This window comes from Danio aesculapii, chromosome 18 (genome assembly GCF_903798145.1).
Source record: "Danio aesculapii chromosome 18, fDanAes4.1, whole genome shotgun sequence".
Lineage (NCBI taxonomy): Eukaryota > Metazoa > Chordata > Actinopteri > Cypriniformes > Danionidae > Danio > Danio aesculapii.
The window spans coordinates 4,601,026-4,623,425 of NC_079452.1; the positions used below are offsets into that span (position 1 = coordinate 4,601,026).

Below are 22,400 nucleotides of genomic sequence, written 5' to 3' on the forward strand. Positions count from 1 at the left end.
TAGTTCTGTTTTTGTTCCCCCGTATTAATGCAGACCTCTGACCGACCTCAACCTCTTCATCCGTCTGCCCTTGTCCTCCCAATTTGTGTGTGAGGTAAATGGTGAGTGTATTTGTTGTCAGCCAAGGTGCAGCGAGCAAGAGGAAAGGCTATTGATCCATGCTGACCATACACTCAACCAAACAGCTGTCGTTCTGACAGCACAAGACAAATGAAGCATCAGATTCACCGTGCTGAATGACCTATTCCCGTCAACACACATGAAAGACTGGAGTGGTGGAGGGAGGAGGGAGAGAGAGCGCACCTCATGAAACACCACGCATAAGCCTAGAGGATTTTTATTGATTACTAATGTCCATCCCCTGCTCTCAGCTTTATCCCAGTCGGGTCCCCTGAGGTCCATCGTATTAATGTTAAAATCCAGGACAGAACAAATTGTTGTTGTTTTTTTTTCTCCTCCATGAACTGAATGGAAATCTAAATTTCACAAAAACAATGTCTAGATATGGGTCAGGGGGTGAAAACAACATGAAGGGCTTACTGCCTCGGATTAAACAATTCTGTTTGGATTTACTATAGAGTTCACATTAATAACACAGTACAGCATTGTTCACTTGTCTAAATCAGCTCCAAATTAAAGCTAAGGTTTTGATTTTTACAGTAGAACCTGAAAATTGTATGCTCAATGTGAGAATTTGTGTTTGCTATTACAGTGTGTTAAAATATCTGTTGGCCAGGGCCCAAGTTTTAACATGTCAAACACCTAATTGGAGTAATAATAGTCATTGTTACTCATCAGTTAGTTGGTAAAATAATTTTAGCAATGCCCGAGAATCAAAAAATATCATCTCACAATGACTGCTTTGTAATTATACAAAGCTGTTCTTTAATGGTTTGTCTAGAAACAAAAATTTGACAACACCATGGCTCCAAAAGTATAAAAAAAACTATGTTATTTAAATATTGTGTAAGATCATGTGACCTTTGGAGTCTCTTCAAGCAATTGTATATTTAAAAGATATCTAACAGAGACTGATAAAACAAGGCTACATTTTGTCTGTCAGTAAAAATCTAATAGACGTTTAACAATAGACTTGTCATCAAGAACAAGACAGAAATGAAAGACTACACGTGAAGTCTATTTCTGGACTATTGCTAGACACCTATTGGATTTTCAATGGAGGCTCAATTCATTTTTTTTATTTGGAGCCTTGGTGTGACCAAACTTATATTAGTTTTATATTTTTTTATAAAAATAAAAAAGATTTTTTTCTTGGAGCACCCACTTAGACTTATGTGCAAACTGTTACCGTGCATTTTGTTTGCCTGGAAACAAAGCCATCAAGATGGCTAACACCCTCATATGAAGGAAGAAAAATGTTGTGTTAACTCTGACAGTGCATATTATGAACAACTAAGCTATATTTTATACATTCATTCATTTTCTTTCAGTTTAGTTTCTATTTCAGAGGTTGCCACAGCGCAATTAACCGCCAAATATCCCAGCATATGTTTTACGCAACGGATGCCCATTCCAGCCACAACCCAGTATTGGGAAACACCCACACACTCTAAATCACACACACGCACTCATACACTATGGACAGTTCGTTCACCTATAGCGCATGTCTTTGAACTGTGGGGGGAAACCGGAGCACCCGGAGGAAATTTTATTTATATTTATTTATTCTACTATGTAGGCATAATGAAGTTACATTTTTTATGCCCCTATACATTATGCTGAATAAAACATGTAACCACTGAATCTCGCAATGGAGTCCAGACATTGTATTGTGTCTAAAGTTTACTTTTTTGTTATTTTACACATACATTACAGATTATTACACATTACACATACATTACAGACAACAACATGCATTGTTTCAAAGTATTCAAAAGTATTCAAAGTATTCAAATATTCATTTGATTTATACTCATTTACAGGCATTCATTGAATGCACATTGCGACAAAAATATATTGTCACCCTAGAATTATAAGGTTCTATCTGCATTTTTGTCAAAATTGAGTTATTCACGTATTCTTATTAAATGACATCTTATTTACATTATGTGATGTTTTTTTTATAAGTTGTTTACATTTTAAGACTTTTTATTTAAAAAAACAGAAAAGGTCTTATCTACAAATTTGAACTCTAGCTTGGCTCTATGGTTAGGTTCTTTCTGTAAGCCAATTAGCATTTCAAGAGTTCCCACTTAGATATGCTTGGCGTATAAAGCAGGTCTGGCATGCTGTCCCGGGAGAGAACCCTGAGCTCGGAGATATTTGAGCCCAGGGCTCCCGCCTGGTCGATAAGCATATCAGGAGATCCGAGATCAGGTAGGTCTCGAGAGCTCCCCCTTTAGAAAAGGGAGGAAAAGGAGGAGATGGGGTGGAAGAGGGGATTCTTCCAAATGAAGATAGAAACAGTAGGGAGAAAATGATCCATTTATAGTAAACTAGGATCACTCTGATTGGATTATTACTGATTACAGGTGAGTGACCAGACGTACTCAATCATATCACGTGCTCCTCTCGAAATTAGTTTATGAAACTTCACTTCAAATGCACGCACGAGGACCAATCAGAATCAGCTTTCTTTGTCATTCTGCTGCACTGCTCTGTTGACAGCAAGAAAGACCATAAAGAAACACAACATTGAGAAGAAACCTGAAACTGAAAAGATGTGTGTAAATGCGATGATTTAGAAGCATTTTTTTGACATTGTGATATAATGTTAAATTTTACATTGTTGAAAAAGAAACAGTTATTAAAAATGTAATATATTAAATGGGAAATTTGTATTTGTGTATTTATAGTCAGAGAAAACATTTTCAGTGTTTATTAAACTCATTTGCTCATTGTCTGTTTTTTTAAGTCTTTAAATTTGATATTAATCCTTGAAGGGCAAATACTTCATATAATTTGATAAATATAATTCAATAATTCATATAAAGCATACCATTCTATTAATATTGCCATGTTAATTACATAAAATTAAAATCTGCACTAGACAAAATATTTAGCACAGCCTTGTATGCTTAATTTGAACAAGAAAAAATATTCATCCGAAAACATTACATAAATATTATAGAAACCAAAGATTTAACTTTCTCAAACATCAACAGATTGTTACAACAACAATTTATATTTTAATTAAATGAATAAGCAGACTGATTATATTTCTTGAGAAGTAATGCTTCAATTAATGATCTGCCAGATAGAACCTTATAATTCCAAGCGGAAAATGACTTTTTAGAATTAGAAGCTTGTATCTGCATTTACTGTGTTTTTTTTTACTCCGATTTGCAAATGTAAGAGAACTTTGATAAGTTAGATTTAGAGTATATTTAGGGTCTCTGTCATGTTAAACTGTCATGTCGACTATTAAAATAATGTCATTTCCAATTCAGTACTATAGTGAAGATTTATTTGAACTTTTAACACAATGTAATGTTTAACAGTATCAAAATCTATTTTCTGTAGGAATTAGCGCTCACAAATATCCAAAATTATCCAATAAATACAAATATTAAGCTATGCATAAAAATAAAGATTAAAATTAAATGTATTGACATTTCTAATGACACTACCACATCTTTTCCAAGGACACAACTGCTTTATAACTTCAAATATATTTTTTTTAAATATGAGAACATTAAAGGGTAGCTAAATCTCCAACACTATTTTTTAAAACATTCTTTTCTGCAACATCTGAATATATATTCTGTGCGAAATTGTTTATCCAGTCCTTAAACACAAATAAAGAATAAAACAAGTATTACACTGTTATCTGCCAGACATTTTGAATCAGAATATTACTTTCTAATGATGGCTTCATCTTTATTTTTCCCTTTTTTAGCCTTCTGATCAAGTTAAATAAGATTTATTAATGTAGCGAATCATCTAATTTCATTAATTGTCTCAGCATTTTTCATTGAGCAGGTGTAATGTTCATTTATATTAATTATTCAAATTTTTATATTCACTCAATGACAATCCTATCTGCCCATTCTAGTGTTTTGGGCTCATGACTGTTGCTTGGTAACGTTACGGGGCCTGGTTCTTCAATGTTAGCAGCAAACTGGACAAATTGGCTGCTGCTGAAGAGCTATAGTACAAGAAAAGATTCGGTACATAAACAGTGATTGGCAGACATCATTGTTTTGCATTGCTCCTAAGTAGCTTAACGTTAACTTACCGGCCATTTCATCGTCTTTATGAGTTGTTGTATTCTTGCTGCTGCTGGTTTTAATAAAAAAATATACTCAGCTTTTTAAAATTCTGGCCTTTTCAGCGCCACCTTTGCGCTTTTTATTGTCCATTTTTCATCTCTGTCTAACAAATGATTTTTCTGATAAGCAAGGTGCCGATGTTGGGGGTCGAATGATAATTACATCTTCATTAACCTGCAGGCTGCATTTTGCTTATGAAGCATGCAGCTGCGAGAAAATAAATAAAAAGAGAAGAGCTACGATAAAATAATGAATAAAAAAGGTGAGGCTATGGTCAAATAAATAAATGAAAAAGTGCAACTGCTGAGAGTGCAGGCAGCTAGGGACACTGACCCTCGCGGCCAAAAAACGCACCGGCTCACCGGGAACTCTCCCGGTCCTCCTGATTAGCCAATCCGTGCCTGTTGTTTGCTATATGGAATGTAAAAACTTCTCAATTTCTCCAAAACATTTAGAACGCAGATAGAACCTTATAATTCCAAGGTGACGATATATCTCCTAGCCTGTGTGTCCATCTGTGCGCAATCTCTTACCACATGTGAAAAACCCATGTAAACGACACTGCATTATTGCATGCTACAGTACATTCTATGTAGGCATGCATTGTTGCTATAGCTTGTGCACATTCCAGTCAGTGCGGTTTAAGTTGTTTTTCATTGATTATTTTTTAATCAGTGCATCAAGACAGCTATCACCTTGTGGATGAACTATATGCTACAAAATGATTTTATACACATACAGTTGAAGTCAGAATTATTAGCCCCCCTGTTTATTTTTTTCCCTATTTTATGTTTAACGGAGAGAAGATTTTCTTAACACATTTCTAAACATAATAGTTTTAATAACTCATCTCTAATAACTGAATTGTTTTCTCTTTGCCATGATGACAGTAAATAATATTTTATCTGATATTTTTTAAGACACTTCTATACAGCTTAAAGTGACATTTAAAGGCTTAACTAGGTTAATTAGGTTAACTAGGCAGGTTAGAGTAATTAGGCAAGGTATTGTATAATGATGGTTTGTTCTGTAGACTATCGGAAAAAACATAGCATAAAGGGGCTAATAATTTTGACCCTAAAATGATTTTTAAAAAATTTAAAACGGCTTTTATTCTAGCCAAAATAAAACAAATAGGACTTTCATCAGAAGACAAAATATTCTCAGAAATACTGTGAAAATTTCCTTGCTTTATTAAACACCATTTGGGAAATATTTAAAAAATTTAAAATAAATAAAACGGGGGCTAATAATTCTGACTTCAACTGTATGTGACTTGTGTGCAAAAACTAAATCTGGAACGTGTGTATATGCTATTATGATGACAAAATTTGTCACATGCATTGTATACTGACCCTTTTGTGCATGTACGGTAAAAATTGTTGAGTTACGTATGACTACTGGCTTCACAGCAAATACCCCTATTTAGATTTTTTTTGTTCTTTTGTTTTGGAAATAAATGCTCTTTACCTGCAGTTGATTAAAGGCTGCATGTGCAATAAAGATCTGTTTATGTTCTCAAGGTTGAAATACTATTTTAAAGTAATCTCACTCAGTCATTCAATTTCAGGTATCACCTCAGCAGAATAGGCATGACCAATCCTTCTTACACAGATGAATCAAAACATTATGACCACATGTCTAATATACTGTTGGTGTTCTGCTATTGCCAAAATAGCACTGACCCACTGAGGTATGGGATTTAAAAGCCCTCTGAAGGTGCCCGTCAGTCTCTGACACAACATTGGCAGCAGATCCTTGAGGTTCTGTGTTCATCCTAAAAAAACTCAAATGAATTGAGATCTGGGGAATTTAGACTCCAGGGCAACACCTTCAACTTTACATTATATTGTTTAAACAACTCCTGACTAATGCATGTAGTTTGTCAGGATGCATTATGTAGCTAAAAGAGGCCACTTCCACTAGGGAATACTATTGTGAGGGGGGTGTACTAGTGTTTAAGTAGGTAGCACATGTCACATTTATGTTCACTTGAATGACTGGCTTGTCCTTATCCCACAGTGTATCCTAGTCCCATTACTCCCCCAAATAAATGGTGCACACATAGACATCTGTCTATGTGATGTAGAAGAAAATGGGACTTGTCAGACCAGGCAGCCTTCCAATGGCAACAATTGTGTGCCCATTATAGCTGCTTTTGTTGTGAATAGCGGCCATCATTAGCACTCTGACTGGACTATGGCTATGCAGCCCCATATCCTCCTAAATCCATCATTATATTTATCTTTTGTGTATTGTGCCACAATATACCTTCTGTTGGCACAAAGGGCATAGCCTTGGAAAAGCAATGATGAGTCTTAGGTGCACAAAACCTTGTTTTCTCTTCTCAAATATGTGCTGGTAAACTCCCACAACTGCATTTCAGAGATATGCTGACTCAGTTGCCTTGACATAGCAATTTGACTATTGTCAGAGATGCTCAGATCTTCATTCTTGTCCATTTCTCATCCATCCAACATGTTGACTACAAAATATATTGTTTGCTAATCATCAAATTCGCAGATTTGAGCAGTTGTAGTTTAATTTTTAGAAAGTCAGACTTGTAACCCTAATGTTAAAGATTGAATAGCCAGTACATGCAGTAGTTTTAGATAGGGGAGCGAATGAACACTCTCTCTACCACCTTCAAAATCCACCACTGAGGTGCCCTTGAGCAAGGCACCAAACCCTCAACTGCTCCCCGGGCACTGCAGCAAAATTTCTACTATGTGGCATTGTTAGGAGAGCATCAGTGTTTGAGCCCTGTTTGGGCACAAACTCATAAATACACCACATTAAAAATAATACAGTTTCATCTCCACATTAAAACGTCTGTAGGACTGACAGGTCACTATTACCTCTTTTCCACTATCTGGTACATTTAAAGTACAGTAGAGTTTGGTATGGGTCACCTTGGTCAGGCTTTCATTTCCACTGCCAATAGTACCCTTACTTGGTAGACATGGTGTACACCAGAATGAAGAGATGTCATTCAAGCTCAAAAAAAAAAAAAAAAAGCTGTACAAACCATTCACATATAATATCTTTTGCATACTCAAAAGCACACACAAATAGAGTTTAGAAGAAGCACCCCTTGTGCTTTCCAAGTTTTAAACGCGACACATGAACCACACTATAAACAGCGATAGGACACACAGCAGATCCTGTTCTTGCTTCCTGGCATGCGACTGTTTGTCACAAGAAGACAACAAGCTTTGTTAGAGCTCAGTTGCTGCATCTGAATTTGCATACTTCCATACTAAATAGTACGCTAAAATCAGTATGCAAGCCGAGTAGTATGTCTGAAATCATAGAATTCAAAAATCAGTATGCGAGAAGTACCTGGATGACCTACTATTTACGGCAAGATTTTGAAGTGTGCATCCAATGCACGCTATGCTATCCCATGATGCCCAACGAGAGAATTCATGAATAGGAGTGAAGCGAATCAACTCATGTGGGTAGGTCATGTGATCATGACAACATGCCAGATGTAGTACGTCCGAGTTCCATTCACACTGCTCACATTCATACTGTATAGAACGTACTTTTCTAACAGCTGAGCAGTACATTTAAATTCAAATGCAGTACTTACTGAGTAGTAGGTGGTTTCGGACACAGCCTGTGTCTTGTTTGGCTGTATATTTAAAAATGGCGCTTTCTGTGTTGTCACTCTCCTAATTTGTTGCAGGTGCAATCGACGATTCTCTGTAAACCAATCAGTGTTCAGCAGTTAGTGTAGCTAGTGTAGGGATGGGGAGAATCAGTGTCCTGCAGAGATTAGCTCCAACCCTAATTAAACACACCTACCTATAGATTTCTAGTGATCTTGAATAAACTGATTAGCATGTTCGGGTGTTGTTTTTGATTAGTGTTAAAGCAAAACTCTGCAGGACACCGCCCCTCCAGGACCGAGTTTGCCCATCGCTGGTCTAACTCCATACCCTTACAAAAGCATCCCAAAAAAACTGCTACGGTATAGTTTGCTCATTTGCAATTCCTTACTATAGAAATAGACAAGAATGTGTTCCATACTGTCTTCTACAGAACCGTTCTGCTCAGTGCTTAATTTGTAAATGGATCATTTCTGGAACAAAACCATGAAATAAAAGTTACCGTGACTGACGTTTGCCACACAATTTCAGTTTTCCCGGAACATGACGTTAGTAAGCGGTTAATACAAAAAAGGATCGAATGTCTGAGCGCTCTTCAATTATATTGTGAAATATAATGTTATGGGTCAACAATGGGTAAAAAACAAACAAACAAACAAACATGTAGCTACAAACATAAATTGTATGAAACATCCATATCACGTTTACTAACACCACTGACATTCAATTCACTTAACTATGTGCTATTAAAATGACTCACTCTGTCTAATCTTCAAGAAGAGCGCACAGTTACCTCTTCCGTCATGTTTTCAGGCTGACTTGAGATTGCTTTGCTTCTGTCTCCCGCTATCCTGATCCATTTGCGCAGTTTCATCTTCTCTTAATCAGGCTCATTATCGGATTTCTTGTTTTAAAAAGTAAACAACAATATATGCTTGGCTGCTTCTTGCATTTTGAAAATACAAATATTATTTAGGTAGGCCACTATGCCATTATTTATTTTCTCTGTTTACTGCGCATGAAACAATAATCACCGACCAATGAGAGTGATTGTACACGTAAGAAAGCTGTTTGGTCGAAAGTGACTACCTTTATGTGTGTGTGCACGCACACAATCCACACAGCTTTGCTCAGTTTTTTTTACTCAGACTCATTAACATTGTCTCTCTCTCTCTCATACACACATGCGTGTATTCACCAGGCAAAAGTTAATGCCAGAAGTTAATAAAAATTAATAAATACAAAGCACAAAACACGAATATCGGACATTTCCTGGAACAGGGTCTGGCAAGATCCGGTTAAAATTAAGCACTGGTTCTGCTTAGTGGACGAAAGCCATATGTCAATGCTTCTCAATTAAAATCTTCGACAACACTTAATAGAGACTGTGAAGTGTCACATAATATAGCAGTAGAATATGTAAATAATTACACATTTAAATTCATATATTCCACACTAAAAGGCCATTTGAATGATAAATATGCATTCTCCTCGACATGGAATCAAGATACAATATCCTAAGCAGTTCTATTCATTTACAGAGCCACTTAAGGTCGAATCAGAACAAACATCTGAAGATAAGAGAAAAAATACAAAATGTGCAGAGCTGTGGCTTGTGAGGACTAGAAATGAGAACCACTGTGGCTGTATTATCAGCAGGAACAATGCTCCTCCAGGCAACCTCATGCCAACCTGCCAGCTGCTCTGACGCTTCCTCCCAAGTAAAAGAAAAGAGAAAATAATGTAGTGCATGAGAGAGAGAGACAGAGAGAGAGAGAGAGAGAGAGAGAGAGAGTGAGAGAGAGAGAGAGAGAGAGAGAGAGAGAGAGAGAGAGAGAGAGAGAGAGAGAGAGAGAGAGAGAAAGAGGAGACTTGAGACACACTGATGTGTTTCCAGTAACAGGAATACACTGTACCTACAAACACGGCACCAAACATCATCAGGCTTTAGGACCCTGTAAGAAACTGATTGCTCTACCGACAAGAGCAGAAGAGAGGGAGAAGCGTGGGGGGTGGAGTGGAGCGCAAAAAGACAGTAGATGAGGAAAAGAGAGATGTGGAGAGAGAAGAGGAGAGGAAGATGTAAGGTGCCGCTTCGCTGCTGTAGTTTAAGAAGTCTCGCCAGGGGGACTTAGAAGAGCACTGCTGGTATAAATACCCAGCATAAACAGGATTAAAAGAGCAACTACTGACTCCATCAGAGAAGTGTAAAGTGAGAGAGACAGGCAGAGAGAAAGAGAGAGAGACAGAATAAAGTGTAAGCATCAGCTTCAGCGGTGTGTCTCCAACGGGAGCTCGGTTTACTACAAAACTCAACTTGGAAGACAAGAGCTGTCACTTTTCAACCGGCTTCAAGTGAACTTTCAGTATAACGTCATTCCATATCTCTGTCTCTACACAAGAAAAAACCATAGGCTGATATGGAGAATATGTAGTGGTGCTGAAGTTCAGTGTGGGATTCCTCTGCTTTGCTACACTCAGTTCAGGAGCGCTGGGAGACACACAAACACACTTCACGGACTCAAGAGTTCAGCATCAGATAAAAGAGGTAGGCTTTGCTCTCATCTTTTGTGATAATCTTAATACTATTTATATTATACTATACAAAATAATGTTTAAATTTAAATGCTATTTCTATATTACTTAAATAGTGAAATGAGTCAAATATACAAATATATGAATATTTATAGATTATTGAAATGTATGACTTTAAATACTGAAACTGGATCTGTAGTGTCTGCTATATTTATACCATTCTGTTCATGTATAGCTGGTTTGGATGATTGTTTGCATTATTTTTGAATCCATAATATTTCATATCACATCCTGGATGAACAGATGTGTGGGCATTTTCCTTTTTTTCTTTCTTTTTTTTTTTTTTATTTTCCTGCACTGTTGTTATTCAGACCTCTGACCTCTCCTCGTGCTGGCCAAAAACAAGAATTCAAGCAGTCCTTGTGATTTCCATACATGTATGATTGTTGTTGTTGTGTAGAACAAATTTAATCTCAAATTATTACGCCAAACTCTTCCGTTCCTCTTGTGTTGCATATCTGCCAAATCACAACAGGCACAAGATCTGCTTTATTATTGTGTCACAGATGTTGCAGGTTGTTGTCGTTCAGCAGAACAGAGGCTGGTTTGAGCAAGGACACACTTTCAGCTATTGCAGCAGTACCCATTAGAGAGAAAGAGAGAGAGACATTTCTATTGTTAGTCATTGTAACTGCAGTCCTCTGTAGTGACTTATGTAGCAGATTCTCCCAAAAAGATAGCAGGAATAAATGAATTCTCATGTTCAGATGTGCAATAAGCCAATTACTCAAAGTAAAATTTATTTCATATTCAATAAAGCGCATATTTGCTCTCTTCACCCACACGCAAACCATTAAATTCTGCTCTACAAATCATACTTCCAGATTACAATGAAGAGGAGATTATTTCATGACATACGGTCGTGTGCGATATTAAAGTCTCTGTGCACCGCCCTCTCATGCACGAATCGCACTACTAATCTAAACTGTCCTGTAGAAACACACACACACACGCACACACACAGATATCGTCAGTGTTTTAAATGCATATTTTGATTAGTTTGCCATTTTTATTTTTCTGGACTAACAAATAATAAGAAGCAATACTGATATTTGTAGTTTATATTTAAAATACTTTAAAAAATATGAAATTTTACTCTCAAATAATTTGAAAACTTTAAATGCCGTTGGCACAGTAGGTAGCACAATCGTCTCACAGCAAGAAGGTTGCTGGTTTGAGCCCTTGCTGGGTCAGCTGGCATTTCTGTGGGGAGTTTGCATGTTCTACCCAGGTTTGCTCCGGGTGCTCCGGTTTCCCCCACAAGTCTAAAAATATAGGGTATAGGCAAATTAGGTAAGCTAAATTGTCCGTAGTGTACAGTATGTGTGTGAATGAATGTGTATGGATGTTTCCCAGTGATGGCTTGCGGCAGGAAGGGCATCCGCTGTGTAAAACATATGCTGGATAAGTTGGCGGTTCATTCCTCTGTGGCGACCCCAGATTAATAAAGGGACTAAGCTGAAAAGAAAATGAATGAATAATAAATGCCAGGCTTAAAAGCTTACCAAATATTGTTCTGAGCTAGAAAAAAAGCAAGGAAGAAGACAGTGTGATAAGTACACCTGTGGTAATTAACTCATGGTGAAGTGCGTAGTAAAATAAACTATTCCTCAATTAACCTGTTTGTGACCAGGTTGTTCTGAATGGTTTATTTCATGCATATAACCATGTTAAAACATGGATAACATCCAGGTGCTGTAGAACTTGTGAATCTACTCGCTGGTTGATCATTGACAATGCTAGCCAATGTTAGCTAGCTTAAAGTATTATTTACGTTTCTGCTTTTTAGCAAATAATTGTTATTGTTTTCAACAAAAAAACACCCTCTTTTGAAAGTGCTATGACAGTATATCATTTTTGTAACATTGGAGTAATAAAAAAAACATAAATTTAAACAAATAAATTAGGTGTGAGATTTACAATAAGCAAGTCTAATATTCACATACATGCAGTCGATTTTGTCTCAAGTGAACATAAACAGCTGGGAGAAAAAATAAGAATCAATAAATTGGATCTGTGCATCCCTCCTAAAGTCACAGTAGCTTAATATACATACTGCATGTCTTTTGTGCATTTATGTGTATTAATATTACATTTTAATAATGAAAAGAAATGGTGTTGTACTGCCCCTCTTTAAACAATTACTAGCATAAATGAGTACACCACAAAAGATTTCTTAGAAAAAACACCCATTTTACATTTAAATTAATATGGAATGCTATACAATGAGATACTTGTGAAAATCTCTAAATAAAACATGAAACAAAACTGTCAATAATAGGAAAAATCAATACAGCCATACAAAAAACAAACCATAATTTAGTTGATAGATCCCCAAACTAGGGCCCGTGGGCCAACCTTTGACCTGTGACTTGGCCCGCCATGCCATCTGAGAATGGTCATTTGTAATTTAATGTAACCTTATATTTCTTTGTTTTAATATTAAGCTACAAAAATACTATCTGAAATTAAATGTTTCAATGTAAATGATGAAAGTTAATCAGATTTAGTTTAAAATGTACATACAACAGAGAGAGGACAATGCAGAGACTTTGGTGAGCAAATCAAGGCAAAGGCATATTCTACTTCACTAGTGTTTTCATCATTGAACTGTTTTTTGAACACTGTTTTAAATGTGATTGTTTATGTTTTTATTGCAATAAGTTCTAATGAAAAAAGTTATACTGCATTAGTGAATACGATTCAAAGTAATATTTTCTATTTATTTTTTAATATTATGAAATTAATAAGGAAATTACCCATGGCAAATGGTTTGGTAAATTTATCTTTGGCCCACGGCTATCAATGATATTTGGTTTTTGGCCCTTCATGCGGAAAAGTTTGAGCACCCCAGATTTAGTTGATTTGTTTTGTAGCACCTCATTTGAAATCATCCTAAAGTTATTAGATGACCACACTTGTATGTTAAAGATTAAGACTGTTTAACAAATATGCATTGTAAAAATGTAGAAGTATATAATAATTATAATATCATGCATTCAATATATTCTCCATATTCACTAGGAAATGATTTTAAAAATCTTCATTTTTATAGGGGGTGTACTCATTTGATATCCTCGTCTTGTACTCATCTTGTATTTCCTTCTTTCATTTATTTATTTCTTTTTTTCAAGTTATATAGTTACTATTTTACTCAGCTACATTTCCCACACCAGTATTTTGTTCTTTAATAATAATCTGATAAGCAAGCATTTGTAATTTGCACTGAAATGCATTTTGATGTAATCTCTGTGCACATGCACACGCATGCACACACATTTATGTGTCATCTTTATGGGTACTTCCTATAAACATAATAATTCTTATACTGGAGAAAGCGTTTAATCTATCCCCCTTCCCCTAAACTCAACCCTCACAGGAAACAATCACATTTTACATTTTCAACATACTTTATTCTGTGCGATTTTTGAGTGGTCTTCCTCTTGTAGACCAAGAAAAATTGTTCCCACAAGGTCAGAATTAGCTGATAACGCTATATTTGGGGGGGAAATATGGTCCGCAACATAAGGAGTACAAGGTATGCACATGCACACACACTCAGGCTGTTGTTTATCAATGCTGTTCTGTCACTTGTGGTGTGTTGCCATATTCCCCTGTCTGCCGCATGCTGGAGAGATAACCTTTTACTTAGCATGAGTAATAAACAATTAGCCGGTGATTATGTGCGACATGTGAGAGGAATCCTCATTTGATTAAATGCGTTCTCAGCGCTGCAGACCAACTCACAGACAAGTTGTCAGATCTGCATCTGCTGTACTGGTGTTTAAAGACAGTGTTTTTAGATGCTTGTTATTGTTATATTGGATGTATTGCATTTCAGGATGTGTGTGTGTGTGTGACTCAGATGATGGAGGAGAAGGCCAGTGTAAGGTCAGGCCACTGAGAGCTCTTTCATTCTTTCCTCCAGCACTGTCTCATATAAGAGAAGCTCCCGCAGGCTTACGTTGTTCTTTTACATTGTGTAACTGTAAACACAAGTGATCTCTAGATTACATTATTTGGAATATTTTGAACTTTTATTAACAACTGTATGGTATTGCATAGTCGAGTATTATAGGTCAATACTGAACCTTCAGGGAATCAGATATGCATAGAGAGACAGTCTTTTAATGTGGGTGAATAATGAAAAGGAGGAGATTAAAGCATCAGAAATATAATAGAGATCAAAACTTGCTGTTTTATAGCTGCCCACTATACTGTACTGTTTTTCTGTCCTTGTGTGTTTGAATCTGCGGCAATTTAAGAAAACACATTGAAATAGAAAAACACTAACAAATTGAGAAAGCATTTTTATTATTTTGACTACACACACACACACACACACACACACACACACACACACACACACATATTTTCACAGAAATGCGCTGCAAATAGCACAGACCACAATGCAAATGTGATGGGGGACCCAAAAAAGTGACAAAACTGCCACTCTAATCTGAGAGATCAGACTTGAAATGTGAGGTGTTTGTTAGTGTTACTGGTTACTGTCCCACCAGTGATGATATGCAGCCATATTGCACTGCTACTCGTGTGATGTTGCGTTTATACCACAGTTTGACAGCATAATTGTGTACATAAAAATGAAAATGAAACACAGAGTGTCTAAAAACCCTTTTGTACTTTCTTCCACCATTCCTTTACATCTGCAGCTGACGACAGAACAGCAGAAACCGTTGCCTCTTCACAAGTCTCTTTAGAGCTATTTGAATGATTCTCTAGCGTAATGTCTAAAGTGATTACAAAACAGGTGATTTTACTGACATTTTAAGATTATAAGGCTGAACGGCATGAAATGCCATCAGTCTACAGAGATTTCCCAGTATTTCTCTGTTGCAATCGGGAGATCACAATAATTAACCCCGAAAAAAGCCAAATCAATGCAATCACTACCAGATTACTGTTGTGTTTGCGATAAGAAAAAATGCTAAACACATGCTGGCATTTCTTCTTTCTTTCTGTTTACTGAACTAGTCTGCAGTAACAACAACAACAGGCTAACCAAAAAGTAACTCAGGGTTATACAAAGAGTGGCCAACACAAAATACATACATTCCTGATATGTGAGTCCCATCTTCCAGTCAATTCACTACAATTACTATGGCATAAATGCAGCAAAGCAACATAAAAAAGAGAGAGATCGACTTAGTATGTCACTTACCAGTTGTATAATGTTTTGATCAGTTTGAAAATATGCTGATGTTTTCTCCTTTAAGGGCTTATTATGCGGTCTCTGTCGCCATCTTGTGGATGGACAGCGTCAACCGTCTTTGCTCTGCTGATGGATGCTGATGCATTGTCTCAGAAATGATACATATTTAAAATAGGCACTATGCTTAGAAATAAACTGCATTGATGCAAATTTACATACAAAACTACATTCTCCCCTAAAAAAAGCCTCAAAGTACATTATGTTGTCCAACAGCTGCAATATTTGTCAAACTGTGAGTTTTTTTGATCTGCTGTCATTCTATGTGGGTGGAGTAATACAGAAGGGTGAGGAGGCTGTACAAGTTCTGATATTGCAGAATATCGCACAAAAATATTTAATAGACTCTTAAAGTATTGTCTTAGTCATATTCAATTCAGAGTATTGTCCATGTAAACATACTCATTTTAAATTCTGGTTCTGAAAAAAGTGACAGAAATGAATGTTTTACTTACGTGGGCAGTGGGAAGAGGCATAAATCTAAATAGTGTTAGTCTACTACATCTAGCCTGAGCATTAGCTAAACGCCTGGAGGTTTGTTTGGTTCGTTGATGTACCATCAGCAGTCTTTAAATTTAAAAGACACCCTCTGGCAATAGAAATCTGCTTGTGTAGTTCTGCAGTTACAGCACACCTCCTGTACTTCAGCACATAAAGCTGGAAGAGTCATAAGAGAAAGCACAGCAGCGGTCCTGATTGATTGTGTTTTCTCCCTGTGCACAGCATGGCTATCATGTTTTGTAGTCGTCTCAGTTAACAAGCGCTGGCATCAGATGAAAAGACCATCTCACGCTAAATAAATGGGGATGAAATGGAGGTCTGGACCAGTGTCTGTGTGTACAACCCCAAGCAGCTTTATCACTGCCCAGTCAGTTAGTGAATCGAGTCCACAGACAAATGTGTTTTTCGAAAGCTTTTTGTGTAAATGGCTCAAATCCTGCATTTAGGAACATATCTTAAAATGTCTTTTATTTCTGTCGTTCGGATAAATTAAATTTTTTTGTACATTGCACATAGTACAACATTGCACAATATTTACATTGCACAAAATAGTAATAATAATAAAAATGAATTTCCCAGTGATGGGTTGCAGCTAGAAGGGCATCCGTTGCGTAAAACATATGCTGGATAAGTTGGCGGTTCATTCTGCGGTGGTGACCCCAGATTAATAAAGGGACTAAGCCGAAAAGGAAATGAATGAATGAATGAATAAAAATAAAATATTGTTAGAAATATATAACATACTATGTGAATTTCCTAATAAATAATAATAAAATAGTATTTAATATTTAATAATAATGTACATATAATACTTCATATACTTTTTACATTTTAATTTTTCATGATTTGATTTAAAATACACACAAATATCAATATATATATATATATAAAATTTTTGTTGGTTTATTTTATTTGGCCTTGTGTGAGCTGTTTTTAATTGTAAACCTGCTTTTTATTTTGTCTTACAACCAATACAATAAATCAGCATTTCTCTAATCGTGAGAAAGATTACAAATATAATAACAAACATCATAAATATATTTATTTTTTTCTGTTGCTCCACTGAACATCATTTTTATTAATCTTTGTTCAATCCGCCCTCGAACCACATTCCCAGATATGAAAGGATATCTATGTTTCCTTCAGCCGAACTTATGAAGGCATCTCAGTCAACAGGATGTTATGCAAACATTGCATTCGTACATGCCTTGATGCTTTCCAACCTCCGGATCTTGCCTGCCAAAACAGCATTTCTCATCTTCTGGACATGACAAGATTCAGCTGCAACCAGAAAATTCAGCATAATTAAATGAAAGCCGACCATTTTTATCTTCGCTCGGCTCTAATTTTCTCTCGTTCTTCATTGTCACCAGTATAGATCTGTCAAGCCCTGGTGCCCTTTTCTGCACCCAACTGGATCAGCAAGAATAATGAGATGTCCCATTATAAACAGATTACAGATAATGAGAAAGACTCACACACACAGACACGCAGAGATCATGACTCAAAGGCAAACATATAAAATCTTAATCGAACATCCCCATATGGTAATATGTAAATAGTTCTGTGTATATATTCAGTGAGACTTAGTAAAATATATGTATTTTAATTGCACAAGGATTTTTGGGAATCAGTTTATGGCTTTTCAACATGAATTGCAAGGCTGTTTGTTCTTATTTTTTCCAACAAGAGTACAACGCTGTTAAATTAAATTACATGAAATGTCAGATCTATTATATTAGTTAATGGATCCATTAATTCATTTCCCACTTTATATGCTCGCCTATATAATATATATATATATATATATATATATATATATATATATATATATATATATATATATATATATATATATATATATATATATATATATATATATATATTTAAATTTAATATATTAAACTTCAACCTTCCTATTCTAAATCATATTTCAAAATGTATTTCCGAGAATAAAATAAATGAATACTTTCCAACCTTACATTAGAATGTTGATGGAGATCTAATCTTGTTCTGGAAATTATGTTCTGAAAAAAAGATTGTTTCTTGCTTTAAACCTTTTAAACATCCCCTAAACATTTCCTTCCAATGTTTTTAATTGCATTGTCTTAGAAAATAGTTCATGTTAATGTATTAACAAACAATAAACATTACATTTATTACTGCATGTATTCATCTTTCTTAAAGTTAGTTACATTGAAAAGCTTGTTGACTCATGGTGCATTAACTAAAATGACCAAGCACAACTTTGAATTTTAATATTGAATTAATAAATGTTAAGCTATTATTAGCAAATTTTGCAATGTTATTAGAAATTGCTAATGAAAAATTCATTCATTTTCCTTCTGCTTAGCCCCATATGCCAACTATTCCGGCATATGTTTTACATAGTGGATGCCCTTCCGGCTGCAATCCAGTACTGGCAAACACCCATACACTCTTGCATTCACACACATACTCATGTAATGACAAACTACTATTATTAATGTTTTTTAAAATATTAACTAATAAAATCTTTTTTGTTTTGTAAAGTAATTATATAATAATATACAGTTAAAGTCAGAATTATTAGCCCATCCTACCACCCTCCACCCCTTGATTTTTTCTTATTTTTTACATTTTCCCAAATGATGTTTAACAGAGAAAGGAAATTTTCACAGTATGTCTGACAATATTTTTTCTTTTGGAGAAAGTCTTATTTCTTTTATTTTGGCTAGAATAAAAGCAGTTTTAATTTTTTTTAAAATCCATTTTACAGAACAAACTATCGTTATACAATAACTTGCCTAATTACCCTAACCTCCCTAGTTTACCTAATTAACCTAGTTAAACCTTAAAATGTCACTTTAAGCCAGTAAAATGTTATTTACTGTCATCATGGCAAAGATAAAATAAATTAATTATTAGAGATAAATTATTAAAGCTATTATGTTTAGCAATGTGTTGAAGAAATCTTCTCTCCGTTAAACAGAAATTGGGGGCAAAATAAACAGGTATATATAATTGTATATATAATTGTAAAGTGTGACTGGTAAATGTGTACAGTGGTAGCCAAACTTAGAACCCCTGACATAAATAAAAGTGTTTAATTTGTTGGAGCATGTCTTTTTACTACAGAAGTTTAAGAATATAGGCTTTAATGAGATTAGCTGGTTTGAAAAAATATTTATCTGACAGAACTCAATGTGTCTGTAGATAATTATACATCCTCAATCATAACAGTTAAAAAGGGTGTCCCCCAGTGGCCCCTCTTCTTTTCACCATTTTTATTAATGTTGGTAAGGGAACTTCACCTACAAAGGTTAATGCTGATAATACAATTATTTATTCAGCGGCATCTTCATGGATATGTTTTGTATTTATTGGTTGTCTTAAAGGTGGGCTACTGTGAAAAATGTTTTTATGAGGTTGTCTTGGCCCGTACTCCCTGGTAAAAGACATTCATGTTACTCTCAATGGGACCTTCCTGGAAAAATAAAGTAAATGAAATGAAAAAAATGAATATTGCATATTACATGTTCTCTGGGCACAAAAAATATCAGATGAAGTTAGTTTTTAAAATGGTGTTTTTAAAATTATTTTACATTTAAAAAGATCTGTCTGTCTATCTGTCTCTCTGCCTATCTGTCTGTCTGTCTGTGTCTCTCTCAGACACACAGCTGGTGTGAGGCTCAATGGGGCCTGAGGGAGGAGAGAAATCAGCCAGCTAAGAGATGTGCAAATGGCTCCTCTGAAACACAGACTGTTCTCGCCAGCTCAAGGCAGAGAGAGATAGAGAGAGAGAGAGAAAGAGAGGAGAAAATGACAGCAAGGAGAGAAAAGAATGGAGGAGAGTGAAAGACACAGGCACTGGTTAAAAGGCGCTGGGTCAGGTGTCATAACCTTCTGGTTTGCCATGTTTAATCTCATCATGTTTTATGGGAGAACTTTTATGCAAAGTTTTACATGGTTTTTGAATTTGAAGGTTCTTTATTATATTTCCACAAAGAAAATTTAATGAATAATAATAATTTAGCAGTGCAAAACATACATCAAGATTTATAAAACACATAAAACAGCAATAGGACAGAAGTGGAAATAATAGAAATGTGTATAAACAGCAATGACAAACAGATTAATACTGGCAGTATTTAAATAGAATTTAGAATTCATTGTCATAATAATGGTCAAATAAAATAAAATAATAATAATTGATAATGGTGGTATGGATAAAGGTACTATTCTGTGACGCTGACAACAGTGAAATCAATAATAATAAATAAAATAATAATCATAATAATAATGTAATAACAACAGTAATATTGTGAGGAATGTCAATAATAATAATTATTATAATAATTATTATTATTAATAATAAAATTATTATTATTATTATTATTATTAGTAGTAGTAGTAGTAGTAGTAGTAGTAGTAGTAGTAGTATTATCATCATAACACATACATCACACATACCACATCTATGCTAGCGTCTCTGTCAGTTTTTTTCCCATGAAGAAAATTTTACATACATTTTTTTTTTCTATTTCACAAAAGATTAAATCTAATTGAAAGCTTTTTAAGGTTTTTGAAATGTTCACACTTATGGAAGCCACTGGTTCTTTTGAAAACTATTCAGTGATAGTTTCTTTTGAGATCCAATCATAGTGGTGTCAATGGGAAAATGTCAACCTCTTTGGTACCTTTATCTTTAAAAGTGTATTTCTTATCTTTAAGAGTGTATTTTTTATCTTTAAGAGTGTCGCCCTTAATCTGAAGCACTTTGACATTAAAATGTTATATTATACATTCATTTACATGCATTCATTTGGCAGAAATTTTAATGTAAAGTAATTCAGGGACTGCATTCTGGAACATTCTGAGGGAGATGAAGGAATGGAAAAACTATCATAAGCTTGAAAGGTGCAAACTAAATAGATATTCGTCTAGTGCACATTGTAACCTTACAGTGCATTCAAGCTATATGTAAAGTCCCAGAACTGCATGAAATGTGGGTTTCCTGACCAAGTGTACTCATAAAAACCATAATAATTCATAAAAATATAAGTTGCAAATGAAAGCATATGGAAATCTGATATATGGCCATATATGAACATAAATATGAAGAGTTCAGATGCAAAAACCTCGAAATGCCATCTGAAATGTTTTTCTACACTGAGAATGTGTGTTAGGCTCCTATATGTTAATGTTCAGTTATTTCACTTTAAAGGCAATTAAAATAACTTCAGAATTGTTTTAATGTGAAGTTACTGAACCTACACATAGGAGCCTGAGAAAATGCTTTCAGGTGAACACATATATAAATCATAACTAATGTATTTGAATATGTATGTTTATATACTGTATATACATATTTGTAATTCTAATGGCTTAAGTGAGGTTTAACACATAGCAAGAGATTTTTCACGGTATGTCCTTTAATTTATTTTTCTTCTGGAAAAAGTCTTATTTCTTTTAGTTTGGGTGGAATTAAATGTTTTTTTAAATTATTTTTTAAAACAATTTTAGGATCAATTTATTCCCCTTAAGACTTATTTTATTTCTTCTTTTTTGATTGGCTGCAAAACAAACCACTTTTGCCCAATGACTTGCCTAATTAACCCATTTAAGCATTTAAATGGCACTTTTAGCTGAATATTATGTTCTGTTGTTATGACAAAGTCAAAAGTAATTGGTTAGAAATTAGTTATCATTGTTTAAAAATTTATTGAAATGTATTGATTTCACCATTTTACAGCATTTGGGAATATTTGAAAAATAGTTTTACAGATTGGCTAGTAATTTTGCATTCTTTAAAAAAATACCGTTGAATATAGATATCCATAAAACTCAAGTTTGGTGTTAAGTGTTGCTCACGTGGAGATTTATCTCTCACTGTTGGACTCATTTTGACTTAAAATATATATGGCACTTTGCAATATTTTGAAATATATGTGGCATCTATGTTAAATGTTTTTTATTGGTGAAATTCAAACATGAACTTTTATGTCATGCAATGTGGTTTGTATATACAGTATTACCATATATTAGATTTTTATATGGATATTCCAGAATCAAATACCTACAGTTTTATGCAAAAATATGGGCACGCCTCTATAGTTGCATAATTATGTGCTCTTTCTTTGTCAGAGAAGATCACAGTGAAATGTCATTCGGTTTCTAGAGAAAGCTAGATAATGTCATGTTTTTTAGACAAAAATTTGTAATGTAGCAGTATTGAGATATGTGAAA

The 22,400-nt window shown here is 34.8% G+C and overlaps 1 protein-coding gene across 2 annotated transcripts in view; it reads left to right on the forward strand.

Annotated features, from left to right (window-relative positions):
- The first annotated feature begins 9,895 nt into the window (after positions 1–9,895).
- Positions 9,896–22,400, forward strand: part of tmem91 (transmembrane protein 91) — a 52,539-nt gene continuing 40,034 nt past the window's right edge. For both annotated transcript variants that reach the window (XM_056478700.1, XM_056478701.1), the window contains exon 1: positions 9,896–10,394. The gene's annotated coding sequence lies outside the window, so the exon portion shown is untranslated. The remainder of the gene's footprint in view (positions 10,395–22,400) is intronic.